Raw genomic sequence first — 14,555 nt, 5'->3', positions numbered from 1 at the left:
CTGTGCATTATGAATTATTTTTCTGAATGGATACACATCTGCGTATTTTCTTCTCCATCATGTAAAATGATAAAAATAATTTACATGTGGAAAAATGTAACATGAACTAACAAAGTGACCCAGAAGGCACATATGATAGTGATGAGTAACTATAATAAAGAGAATATATCTTCAAAAAAAAAAAAGAGTAAAAAGGTTTTAATTCCTTTAATAACAGAAATACATGGCCCCAATGAAGAAATCTAAAAATGATATGCATGCAATGCTTGTACTTTAAATGCATAAATAAATGAGAATTTTACCAGGGGAAAAAAGTTGCTTTCTGATATAAAATGTCATCCTTTTCATCTTTTTGCTTTAAAGGAAAAAAAAAAAAAAAAAAGGCCAAAAAAGTGCTTGCCTTCTGCTAGTCTAAAATCTTAATTCCAAATGATGATACACTAGGACCCAGAAAATGGTTTCCTTGAAGGATTCAGCCTCTGAATGAAACAGGCTGTGCTCAAAGTCTGGCTATATATGTGCCACAGCAATTTCAATTCAATCAGTACCACCCCAATTCGAATACCCTCATATCCAATCAAAATCTCTAATTTGATCCCACCTAATTTTCAAGTCCCTTCCAATTGACACACTCCTTACCCAGTTCTAGAAACCCTCTCATTCCCATTAGATCGCAGTTCACTCAATGAGGTGCTTTTTCCTGAAAATCTTTGTGATTTTTACCAAGAAAATATTAAGAAAAAAATTAACTTCACAAGTTGGAAAAAAGTTTAAAAATAAAATCTCAAGGAAAGGATATCCCAATGTATATTTCCCTCTCTCTCGCTCTCTCTCTCTATATATATGCATAAATAGTGTCATTTTTTAAAACTTCTGGTAGGAAAATAACTCTTTTGCTCATAAGCACAAATAACAGAAATAAAGTGACCTACCTTCTACCAACAAAATCCTGATTCCAGTTGGAGATATTCAAGGACCCAGAGAGAGAGACAGTGTTCTCTGGGCAGCTGGCCTCCAAATGCAGACCCATGTCCTGATGGCTCTGGCTTTCTACCTGGGCAAAGGTATAATTTGATCAGCACCAATCATCGGTAATTGCTCTGCTTGGTCAGCCCACTTTGTCTGCGCCCTTTTGATTTTTTAAACCAATCTTACAGCGAGCTAAAAGGTTGAAAATAAAAGGATTGGGAAAGTCAAACCAAGCAAATATTAAACAAAAGAAACCTGGTCTAGCAGCAATTAATATCGAATGTATTTATAAGGTAGAAGAAGAACAGCTTATACTTATCAAAAAGAAAAACTCATGGGAAAGATTACAGTGATGCACTTTATGCACCTAGACACACAGCACTGAGATATAGAACACAAAGACTGAGAATTATTAGTAAAAGTGACATATTTGCAATCATGGTGGGAGATTTTATTTTTTCAAACACCGTTCTCTCAGAAACTGATAGATGAGGACAGAAGAAAATTTAATGTTATAAAAGTTTAAACAAAAATTTAACAACTTTGATTATATTACCTGCAGCAACCACATAGCAAAATGTTTTTCAACACATATAATCATTTACAAACATTTACCACTGTAAGACCACATAATAAATCTCAATAAAAATTCCATAGAATCAACATATTGAGTACCATCTTGATCAATCTTTTATTTCAATCATGAAATAAAATTGAAAGTCAGGGCTTCCCTGGTGGCGCAGTGGTTGAGAATCTGCCTGCCAATGCAGGGGACACGGGTTCGAGCCCTGGTCCGGGAAGATCCCACATGCCGTGGAGCAACTGGGCCCGTGAGCCACAACTACTGAGCCTGCGCATCTGGAGCCTGTGCTCCGCAACAAGAGAGGCCACAATAGTGAGAGGCCCGCGCACCGCGATGAAGAGTGGCCCCCACTTGCCACAACTAGAGAAAGCCCTCGCACAGAAACGAAGACCCAACACAGCCATAAATAAATAAATTAAAGAAAACAAATACTTAAAAAAAAAAAAGTTAAAAAAAAAAATTATCTAGTCCTCCCTGCTAAAGGGAGTGGTGCTCCCTGAGTGCGAGGAGCAGGTGCAGAGGGGCAAGTGGGGATGGGAGTCGGGGAGGGGCAGTGATTTATAGAGGAGGGCCCCGCCAAACACCATTTTAACCAGGTCAACATCAAGAGTCATAAACTGGGAATTCCCCGGCAGTCCAGGGGTCAGGACTCCGCACTTTCACTGCCTAGGGCCCAGGTTCGATCCCTGGCCAGGGAACTAAGAACCCACAAACTGCAAGACGTGGCCAAAAAAAAAAAGTCATAAATTACTTTGATAGTATATGTCCTTGATATGATGTGATTAAAATGTGATAAAATTCCCTCCGTAATCTTCCTCCAAAAACATACAGAAACCCAAGATAATCATAAGAAAAGTGTCAAATTCCACTAGAGGGGCATCCTACAATATACCTGACCTGTATTCCCCCAAACTGTCAGGTTTCTATACAAACTTTTGGTCAAAAACGAGGAAAGACTGAGAATCTGTTACAGCCAAGAGAAACCTAAGGAGACATGAAAACTAAATGTAATTTGACATTTTAGATGAGATCTTGGAACAGAAAAAGGACGTTGGGTAAAAGGTAAGAAAATCTGAACAAATGATAGCCTTTAGTAGACAATAACATATTGACATTGGTTCATTAATTGTAATCAATACACCATGGTAAGTAAGATGTTACTAATAGGGGGACATGTGAGTGGGGTCGGGTCAATACTCCGTGATCCACGTGCTCAATGTTTTATAAGTCTAAAACTGTCCAGAAACTTACGTATTACTAAATATAATATTGTAAATAATAAATAAACAGGAGAAGGCATCAATAAACAATATTAGAATGAAAAAGATTAGAAACATCATCTGAGTTTTGGAAACAGTCTACAATACAACACACTACAAACCAAATGATTCTATGAACCACTATGTGACTTAATTTTTTTTTTTTTTTCTTTTCTTTTTTTTTTTTTTTTAACATCTTTATTGAAGTATAATTGCCTTACAATGGTGTGTTAGCTTCTGCTTTATAACAAAGTGAATCAGTTATACATATACAATATGTTCCCATTTCTCTTCCCTCTTGCATCTCCCTCCCTCCCACCCTCCCCATCCCATCCCTCTAGGTGGTCACAAAGCACCGAGCTGATCTCCCTGTGCTATGCGGCTGCTTCCCACTAGTTATCTATTTTACATTTGGTAGTGTATATATGTCCATGACACTCTCTTACCCTGTCACATCTCACCCCACCCCCTCCCCATATCCTCAAGTCCATTCTCTAGTAGGTCTGTGTCTTTATTCCCGTCTTGCCACTAGGTTCTTCATGGCCTTTTTTTTTTTTTTTTTTTTTCCCCTTAGATTCCGTATATATGTGTTAGCATACTGTATTTGTTTTTCTCTTTCTGACTTACTTCACTCTGTATGACAGACTCTAACTCCATCCACCTCATTACAAATACCTCCATTTCATTTCTTTTTATGGCTGAGTAATATTCCATTGTATATATGTGCCACATCTTCTTTATCCATTCATCTGTCGATGGACATTTAGATTGCTTCCATGTCCTGGCTATTGTAAATAGAGCTGCAATGAACATTTTGGTACATGACTCTTTTTGACCTATGGTTTTCTCAGGGTATATGCCCAGTAGTGGGATTGCTGGGTCGTATGGTAGTTCTATTTGTAGTTTTTTAAGGAACCTCCATACTGTTCTCCATAGTGGCTGTATCAATTTACATTCCCACCAACAGTGCAAGAGTGTTCCCTTTCCTCCACACCCTCTCCAGCATTTATTGTTTCTAGATTTTTTGATGATGGCCATTCTGACCGGTGTGAGATGATATCTCATTGTAGTTTTGATTTGCATTTCTCTAATGATTAATGATGTTGAGCATTCTTTCATGTGTCTGTAGGCCATCTGTATATCTTCTTTGGAGAAATGTCTATTTAGGTCTTCGGCCCATTTTTGGATTGGGTTGTTCGTTTTTTTGTTATTGAGCTGCATGAGCTGCTTGTAAATCTTGGAGATTAATCCTTTGTCAGTTGCTTCATTTGCAAATATTTTCTCCCATTCTGATGGTTGTCTTTTGGTCTTGTTTATGGTTTCCTTTGCTGTGCAAAAGCTTTTAAGTTTCATTAGGTCCCATTTGTTTATTTGTGTTCTTATTTCCATTTCTCTGGGAGCTGGGTCAAAAAGAATCTTGCTGTGAGGTATGACATAGAGTGTTCTGCCTATGTTTTCCTCTAAGAGTTTGATAGTGTCTGCCCTTACACTTAGGTCTTTAATCCATTTTGAGTTTATTTTTGAGAGCACTTTTAAAAATATTTTAAATTATGAAATAGAAAGTGTTCACAGAAATCTGTAAAGCATATATGTACACTTCAACAAATAACTATAGAGTGAACACAAGTGGAGCCACTACCCAGGTCAAAAAATGTAACATTGCCAGGCACCTGGCTGCCTGACTTGTGCTCTTTTTCCCAGATTACAGCCCCTTCTGCCTCCTACACTGACCTTATCCTAACTATTCACGTAGTAATTTTGGTAAACATTATAAAATTAAAACTCTGTCCATTTTTGAAAACTTTATATAACCGTGAAGAAACACAAATGTATTTATGTACTTTAGTGTATTTTTGGTGTAATTTTTCATCATTTACGCCGTTGCATGCAGCTGGACTTTTCTGTTTCAGGGCTGTAAAGTATTCAACCATATAAACTTTCTACTGTAGATGGGGCTTTGGGTTGTTTCCACTTTTGGCCTCTTACAAACAGCGTTGCTCTGAAACTTCTTTGACGCCTATACTGGCCATAGAATATGTAAACTGCAAGTTGCCAGATGTTTTCAACACATTTTACCAGTTTACGCACTAGCTGCGTGCAAGGGTGTTCATCGCCCCTCACTTTTGCAGACCTTTGGTGATTTTCTGCCTTTACAGTTTTAGCCGATCAGGTGAGGGAACAGGGGCACCTCATAATGATTTGCATTTACTTGGTTCCTAATAGGGGTGAACCAATTTTCTGATGATTATTGTCTGATTGGAGGTGGCCCTTCAGGAAGTGCCTCATCAAGTATTGTGTCCATTTTTCTGCTCGGTTGTCTGTCTTGGTAGTCGTTATATGTTCTGCTTATTACTTCTTTACTGGGTATGAGTAACGCGATATCTGTTCTCACTCTTTGATTTGTCTTTTCACTCTCTTTTTCATTGTTTTTGATCCACAGAAGTTTCTCTGTACCTTTAACAGAACAAATATTATTAAAAATAGCTAATATATGGTGACTATCTAATGCCAGACACTGTTCAATGCACTCTGCATAAAATAATTTATTTATGCCTTATCTTCATAATGACCGTATAAGGGAAATCCTAGGAACCCTATTTCTCATATGAGGAAACCGCATCAAGGAGATATTAAGAAACTTGCTCAAGGTGACAGATCTAGTAAGTAGGGAAGTATTCAAATAAGAATCCCAAGATGATTCCTTAAAAGAAGAACAAAGAGGGGTGATTTCTCCTCTACCGAACTGTGGTATTTGAGCTGCAATGGACAAATGTATCTGCATACAGAATAGGGAGGCCAGACACAGACACATGGATATGTGGGAGTCTGCCTACGATGGAGGTAGCGTACCAAACCAATGGGGAAGGATGGGCTATTCAATATGTGGTAGTGGCATTGGCACTATTTTGAGGGGTGGGTGGGATTGGAGCTTGACCTCATACCACTTACATAAATAAATTTGAGGTGCATTACAGATGGATAAAACACAGAATTTTAAGAGAAAATATTGAAGAAGGTCTGTATGAACTCAGGGTGGAACAATGGCTTAAAGAACCAAAAGCACCATGATGGGAACGTCTGATATATTTAAATGATTCCAAACTAATGACTGTGATGGTTAATTTCACATGTAGACTGGGCTAAGAGATGCCCAGATAGCTGGTAAAGCATCACTTCTGTGTGTTCTGCATGGCTCTTCCGGGAAGAGATTAGCACTTGCATCAGTAGACTGAGTAAAGAGCGCCTTCACCACTGCAGGCGGGATCACCCAAACCACTGAGAGCCCAAATTCAACAAAAGGGCAGAGTAGGGGTGAATTTACTCTCTCTGCTTGAGCAGACGCATCCGTCTTCCCTTGCTTTGGGACATCTGACATGGGCACTCCAGGTTCCCATGCTTTCGAACCCAGACTCAACCATATTCCCCGTTCTCCATCTTGCAGACGGCCCACCTGACAGATCGTGGGATTCCTCAGCCTCCATAACCAAATGAATGAGTTCCTCTCATAAGAGCTATACATATATCTCCTATCGGTTCTATTACTCTGAAGAACCCTGACTAATACTATGACGTAAAAAATTAAAAGAACTTACAGTCTAGGAGAAGTTTGTCATCATACATGAAATAGACAATGAATTAGTATCCTGAATATCACATAACTTCTACATAACAACAACAAAAAATAGTCAAACCAAAAAAAGTAGGTAGAGCTTTAGAGTAGGTAATTCAGAAAAGAGGAAATCCAAATGGCCAATAAATACAAGAAGATGTGCAGGATTACTAGCAATCAGAGAAGCTGTTCTCTGCCCATTTTGATTAGGTCTGACAATATAAAAAGTGGGTCAAGATATGGAGAAACCAAATCTCTCCCACACTGCCAATAGAGGTGGAAATTGGAGGGCAAGCGGGCTTTTTCTAAAAAGTTAAAAGTGAACATAAATACAACCCAGGAATCCTATATACAAAGCTGCTCTGTAAAGCATAGTTCGAAATAACAAAGATTTGCAAATAACCCTATTGTCCATCAGCAGCAGAACGAATAAAATAAAATAAATTACCCAGATCTAGTGGACTTTGTTGAACTAACTAGGGACTATAGATAGGAAAGTCTTTAGATCTTGTAACTGTAATATTGACTTTTTTAAAAGGTGATGGTGGGGGTATGTTGTTAAAACCACACGACATACTACTTTCGGTTTCGTAGCCTTTTGTCTACAAACTTGATGAATATACACTGGACTTGTGATTGTTATTTCTCAGAAGTGGAGAGAGGCCTAGGAGAGATCGTGGCAGTAAGAACGAAGATGGCTCTATCCTTGCCTTTATTTAATTGTCATTGTCAATGTCCCTTGCTTTTCCAAGATTAAGTATAGCAACAACTTACTGGACATGGAAGAACAGCTGGATCTGGGTATCTTTTCCTGAGAAGAGTGGTCCAGATTGTGAGTATCCAAATTGAGTGTGCCAGTTGACTTGAAATAAAATAGAATTTTCAATACAGTTGCTGGATGAACCGCCTTCATTACCACCCCCAGCTCCTGATCCTTTCAAGAAGCCTAATTTTTTTTTTAATGGAAGTATAGTTGATTTGCAATATTGTGTTAGTCGCAGGTGTACAGAAAAGTGATTGTTATATACATATTTTTTCAGATTATTTTTCATAATAGATTATTACAAGATATCGAATACAGTTCCCTGTGCTATATAGCAAATCCTTGGGTTTTTTTGGTTTTGTTTTTGTTTGTTTTGATTTTTTGTGCAAATCTTTGTTGCTTATCTGTTTTCTGTACAGTCGTGTGTATCTGTTAATCCCATACCCCTAATTTATCCCTCCCCTGCTCCCTTTCCCCTTAGCTAACCACAAGTTTGTTTTCTATGTCTGTGACTCTGTTTCTGTTTTGTATATAGATTCACTTGTATTGTTTTTTAGATAACACATATAAGTGATCTATTTGTCTTTTTCTGTCTTACTTACTTCACTTAGTATGATATTCTCTATGTCCATCTATGCTGCTGCAAGTGGCAATATTTCATCTTTTTGTGGCAGAGTAATATTCCACGGTATGTATATACCTCTTCTTCTTAAACCAATCATCTGTTGATGGGTACTTGGTGTGTTTCCATGTCTTGGTTATTGTAAATAAGGCTGCTATGAACACTGGGGTGCATGTATCTTTTTGAATTAGACTTTTCGCCTTTTCCGGATATACGCCTAGGAATGGGACTGTTGGATCATATGGTAGCCCTATTTTTAGTGTTTTTAAGCAACCTCCATACAGTTTTCCATAGTGGCTGAACCAATTTGCATTCCCACCGAAAGTGTAAGATGGTTCCCTTTCATCCACACTTCTCCAGCATTTATTATTTGTAGACTTTTTGACGATGGCCATTCTGACAGGTGTGAGGTGATACCCCTCTGTGGTTTTGATTTGCATTTCTCTAATAATTAGCGAAGTTGAGCATCTTTTCATGGGCCTGTTGGCCATTTGTATATCTTCTTTTGAGAAATGCCTACTTAGGTCAAGAAGACTAATTTAGGAACCAGTCTACTGGTAAAACTAAACTGTATTTTTAACATTGCTACTCTTTATTGGGCAAAGGAAATTTTGTTTCAAGTATAAAACTGGGTGAATACATAAGGAGTATAGTGGAAGAAATATTTTCTGAAGTTTATTTTTGTCTCTTGGCCTTCAAAACCCCCAATTTTGTTATCCTAGGTTATTTGGAGCGTGTATCTGCCGGGAAGAGATTGTGATATCCCTGAAATATGACAAGGAAAATTTCAGTTTCTAAAATTTAAAATAGCAATATGAGCCAGGCTACTGTCTTCATAGAGACTTTTCAGAGTTCCCTTATTTCTCTGCACTGCCATATCCACAACTGACCTAAATGAAAGGACCAAAAGCCCTTAAGTTCTCAGTTACTTATCACATGAAAGTTTACTCCTTGCTCATATGAGATCTACTATGGTCCAGTTGCTCTCCAGGGCTGCTGCCTTCCCAGTAATTCCAGTCTGCTTCCATCATGTGCTTCCACCATCTCAATACAGGGCTTAATCATCTTTCCAGCCAAGCATCTCACTGCCATCCTCCACTGAGGAGCCTGAGTGCAGTCTCTCAGCTTCAGTTTTCCACAGACTATACTACCACAGTGTTGCCTAGCTGCATGGTGATAGGGATGAGACGTGGGCTTTTGCTACTCCTCAATCAGAACTTCAAAGAAGCCTTACTTTTTCATTAGTCCTGCCTGTAGTCTTACATAGTGCTTCAAATTCCAGATTCTTACTGAAATTCTGTAGGGGAGAGCTGGAGGGAAGAGAGATGTGGTTTGATTCTCTGAAGTGTTTCCTTCTGCATCCAAACTATCATGTTCAATTTCCAAAATTGATTCTGACTTTGGCCACTTCTGTGCATTTTCAACACTATGGCCTAAGTCAGTAACCATCAATTCTCACCTGTATTACTTAGATGTTCTAACTACTTCTCCTGCCCCCAAGGGGTCCACAGAACAATTAAGGTGATTAGTTAACTGTGCAAATTATATCATGTCAAGTGCTGTTTTCAACTTCCAATGCCTTCTCATTTCAAGTTGAAAAAAACTCAAATATTTCACATGAGCTACAAGGTCCTGCATACCCTGGACCCTGCCTCTCCCTTCTCAGTGCCCCAGACACAAATGAGCTTCCTCTCTATCCACACAAAAACACCAAGCTCTATGTTAGGGCTGTTACACTTGCTGTTTCATCCAAGTGGAAATCAGCTCTGGACCTTCCTTCTTGTCATTTGGGACTCAGAAAGGTCTCCTGCTCTAAGAAGTATTCCCTGACCACCGGAACCACACTGCCCATTCTGCACTAGCATCCCATCCCCTTTAATCTCTTCACAGAACCATGCCCACTTGAAATTGTCTTGTTCCTTTATTTGTGGATTGGTTTATTGGGATGTGTCAATGACTTAACCTTGTGAAATATACATACAGCATTGAGAAGGCAGTGGAGACTTGCAGAGAAGATTTTCACATGCTGGCACTTTTTGTCCTCTGTTTGCTCATCTCTCCTAGCAACTTGGATCAGCCAAGTGCCAGGTGATTCCCACCAAGTCATCCTTCAGATAGGCCTGCAAACCAAACCCCCCAACCCAGCCAGCCAGCTGGAACCCAACAATCAACCCCAAACTCACTCACCAACATCACACAAGGCAACCAGCTCATAAAAATAAGATTTGCTTGAAATGTTTTGATATAATTATTAAGAAAAGTGCAGAAAAAACGACCACCTCTCAGTTGACTGACTGAACAACACAAAGAATAAAGTCAGGTTTTAACATTCTGGTTACCTTTAATATATTTAATAAACTCAGATTTTAACATTCTAGTTACCATACTAGCAGAGAACACATTTTCAATACATCAAAGACTCAGAAAGATTATCAATTATTATCTTAGTCTCTACTGACCTAATTGGTCAAAAGGGCCTAGTTTGGCAAGAAAAGCAGGAAGGGAAGGGGGAAGAGGAAAAGGAGAGAGACTGGAGGGTAATCAAAGCCCAGGGTTCTTTAGAAGTACAGCAGCATCCAGAGCTGGCCCACAGGATGGGAGTGTGAGGTAGATTGGGCTCTGGTGACCTCAGCAGGACCTAGTTCCCAGAGATACTAGAGTGTCCAGTGCATGAAACCTCAGTTTGTGACACAGGAGTTAGCAGTGTCCAAGGATTCCAGGGTCTGGAAGGAAGAACAAACTTTGGAGAATTTGGTAAACACCAGGGAACCAGCATGTCCAGCGGCAGCACAGGAGGCACGCTCACGCAAGGCTAGTGACCTGTAAATACCCAAAGCTCTGAAATGGAAATATGACCAGTCTCAAAGGATCCCCATGCAAGAGCAGTGGGGTAGAAAGGCATCCCCTGGGCTTAGGGGACAGGGCCACAACCACAGCCAGAAGCCGTGGCGGGATGCTGGAGCCCAGGGCTGAGCGGGGCGGCGCTGTCCGGCGAGGGTGCATCCACAGGCAGGGGCTGAGCCTCTGGGTCCTGAGCTGTGTCTACCGAAAGCCTCCTCTTGGCCCTGGGGGGAGCAGCTGGCTCCTGAGTGCCCTGTTCCCAAGGACGACGACGAGGGCCACATCTTCCAGCTGGGTGGCGATCCGGGGCGGATGGACCTGGGGTCGGCGGCTGGGTCGGGCCGGGCTCCGCGGAGGTGCTGGTGGCCGCGTCCCTGAACTGGGCGGCAGAGCAAGAACCCCGGGCCGGCGAGGGGCGCCGGCACACAGCACGCACAGGGACTCGGTGGCGGGTCCCACCGCCCGCGGCTACAGCCCTACGGGGGCGCAGAGCGCGGCGGGGCAGGTGGTGCCTCGTGGCGAGAGCGGCTCCCAGGGACGCGCGGACCTCCCTCCAGGCGTTCAGGACCTGGCTGTCCGGCGCCGTGGGCTGCGTGTGGTCCACCACGATCCGGTCCTGCCCGCCTTTCCACAGCTCGTAGCGCTCCGGTTGCAGGATGCGCACGAAGGCGTCCATGGAGAAGGCGACCCGGGCCTCCCCGCAGCTGCACTGCGAGGCCACTTTGCCATAATCGATCCAGCGCGGGCAGGCGAAATTGATGGCTTCCGCGCAGTTGAAGCCATGGTTGAAGCCAGAGTGGTAGCCATAGGGAAACGTCACGATGAACTCTCCAGCCTCCTGAGTGATCCGATCGAAGGGGATGCCGTTGTCCTTGAGGACCGTGGGCGAGATGAGAGCCACCTTGTGCCGCAGGAAGGCCTCACAGCCCCGCGCGCTGCCCGGGAAAAGCTGCCTGGCCAGGCGTTCCAGGCGCCGGCCGTGCTCCGGGGGCACCGCGTACCAAGTCTTGGGCTCCCCGAAGTGCAGGTAGTTGATGCTGTAAAGGTCCATGTCCTCCGTGTGCCAGGCGAAGGCGGTCTTCCACATGCCGAAGTACAGGTAGGGGGTGTTGACGCCTTCGATGACCACTCCGCACTCCTGCTCCAGCAGGTCCTGAAGGGTTCCCAGGTGTCCAAGGTTCCACTGCTCCGTGTTTTGATCGAATAAGGAGCCACTGACGTCCGCACCATATACTGGTGAATCGTAGAGGCGTGTTTTCCAATATTTTCGCTCCAGCTCCTTAAAATCAAAGTGTGCTGGAGTCCGGTATTTTTCACTCTTTGCTAAGTGGTGGTACTCACCCACGGTCATGGCTTTCTTCTTTTTGTGGTATTGAGTAAACACACCTGCCTGCCCAGAAGTCACCTGCTGGAGGGGAGCGGCTATTAAGATGTCATTGATATCATCATAGGTCTGTCTGGCTTTCCAGTCCTTGGGTGGAATGATCTTCGCCACGCCTGCTCGGTGTGCACCTTGGGATTCCATATAAGCAATGTATTTATCGAAATCATTAAACTCTTCTTTGGTTGGATGAAATACCATTATTCTACAACTTGGGTTCTGGGCCCAGTTGGACTTAGACGTCATAGCTTTCATTAATAAGCAGGAAACTCCCAAGTTTTGATTTATGTTCTGGATAGGTGAAGATGCTGGGAAACAGTACTTTTTCAAAAATGGGTTGGAGTATATCAGCAGGAACCCCCAGTAGACTTTAATGCAATGAGTTGATAATATTTCTTAGGCTTGCTGATTCTCCAGGGGACTCCACGCTGGGCAGAAGCCTTGCTCAGGACTGGTGCTGGCTGAGCCTGCAAGTCTCTGATGTCCTTGGTTGACACTTGGCTCTGTCCTCTTGAGATCTAGTGAATCACCCAGCCCTGGCTGGGTATCCCAAACGTAGTGTCTTCAGGGCAGTATTGAACAAAAAACCTAAAAAAAAAAAAGAATAGAGACAGGTTGAAAACTAATGTTTGGAAATATTTACTCGGGAACTACAAAGAAAACACCACCATGGACTATAATTGCATATTCAAATAAAGGCTAAAATTTCATAAGATTGACAATACAAGAAATGGTGTTGTTGTGAACAATGGAAATTCTTGTACTCTAGTAAGGAGAATGGAAATCGTTCCATTCACTTTGAAAAACTATTTGGACAGTATCCACTAAAATTGAACTTACCCATGTGCTATGATTCATGCCTAGGATATGTGTATGTCTGTGCAATGAAAGTCAAGTCCAAGAGTGTTCAGAACAACATGATTTCAGAAGCCAAACACTGGAAACAACTCAAATGCCAGTCAACATTAGAATGGATAAGTACATTGTAGTATATTCATACAATGGAATATAATACAGAAATGAAGATAAACAAGAACTACATGAAAATATAAGAATAATTCTATAAACATAATACTGAGCAAAATTATCCAGACTCAAAAGAATACCTATTCTATGCTTCCATTTACATAAAGATAAAAAGGTACCTATAAGATGATGATATTTTTTGGTACCAACGTAATCTATGTTAGAAGTCAGAGTAGTGGTTACCTTTTTGAAAGAGAGAGGTTGTGAGTGGGGCTGTGAGGAAGTCTCTAGAATAATGTGAATATTCTGTTCTGAACCCAGGTACTGGTTACACAGCCATCAGAATGACTCATTGTCATAATTCTTCAAGTTATGATGATTTTCACAAATTTCTATGAAATAAATTTTTTAAAATTTATTTAAATTATTTCAATAAATTTAAAATTATAGTTTAGGGTGAAAAGCATTAAAACAGAATGATATCTTTCATTGTACCAAAAAGAAAAAGAAGGGTGATTGAAAATATATGAACTAAAGTTTCAATTGAAGAAGCTATAAAATAGAAGAAGAGAAAGAAGGGGTAGGAGTAAAAAAATAACAAAAATAAAGACAAAATTAACGAAAGAAAACACATACAAGACAGAACACTGATGACCAAAAATATTCTTGGAAGAAATTAATGATAGCAATACACCATGGGCATAACCGAGCATAAGAAAGAAGGGGAAAATAAACCACTAGGAATGAAATAGTGCACAAAAGAATTTTTAAAATCTTGAAAGAGAATCTTAGGAGAAACTTGACAGCAGCATTTTCAAAAGATAAGAGAAAAGAATAAATTTCTGGAGAGGAAACATATCCAAAATGGATGCAAGAAACACCAGAAAGCTTGAGTAACACCCCAGTATAAGAAGCTGGTTCAAGGTATGACCCCTGAAAGTCCAGGAGACACATCATTTTGCATGTGAATCTAGAAAACTTTCAAAAAACAGTTAACTCTTATTGTGCAAATTGCTTCAGAGTATAGAAAAAGTTGGAAAGCTACTCAGATGAGGCTATTCTGCTCTCTGATAGCCAAACGAAAAAAGGACAATAAAAAATAAAGCTACAGGCCACTTTTGTTTATAAGCATAGAGGAAGGCATAAAATGGAATGTTATCCAATGAAATGCAGCAAGATAGTAAAAGAATAATACATCATGACCAAATAGAATGCAAGTATGATTGAACGTTGGAAAATTTAATGATATAATTCAGAATATTAACAAAGTAAATGAAAAATATCATCATCTTATAGGTACCAAAATAGCATTTGATGAAATGGAAAATCCATTCATGATTTTAAAATTCTTACTTGCAAAGCATCAAGAGAAACTTTTTTTTGTAAGATAAAGAATTTCAAGGTAAAAAATAGCGAAGATCATTCTTAACAGTGAAACAAAAGTAACATTCTCATTCAAGTTAGGAAAAAGAGATGCATCAGCATGAAAAGCTGCTCAATATCACTAATTATTAGAGAAATGCAAATCAAAACTACAATGAGGTATCACCTCACACCAGTT

General features: G+C 40.6%; 1 long non-coding RNA gene and 1 pseudogene across 2 annotated transcripts in view; both read right to left on the bottom strand.

Moving 5' to 3' along the window:
* LOC309636721 overlaps positions 1-14,555 on the bottom strand; it is a 939,587-nt gene that overhangs the window by 640,592 nt on the left and 284,440 nt on the right. The window lies entirely within an intron of this gene.
* On the bottom strand, positions 10,718-12,494 carry LOC309667439 (lysine-specific demethylase 4D pseudogene; annotated as a pseudogene). The gene has a single exon. The product of its transcript is annotated as a lysine-specific demethylase 4D pseudogene (transcript).

Source organism: Balaenoptera physalus (assembly GCF_965194825.1).
Source record: "Balaenoptera physalus genome assembly, chromosome: 10".
NCBI classification, from domain to species: domain Eukaryota; kingdom Metazoa; phylum Chordata; class Mammalia; order Artiodactyla; family Balaenopteridae; genus Balaenoptera; species Balaenoptera physalus.
The sequence above is the reverse complement of the archived record's forward strand: the minus strand, read 5'-3'. Positions and strand labels throughout refer to the sequence as shown.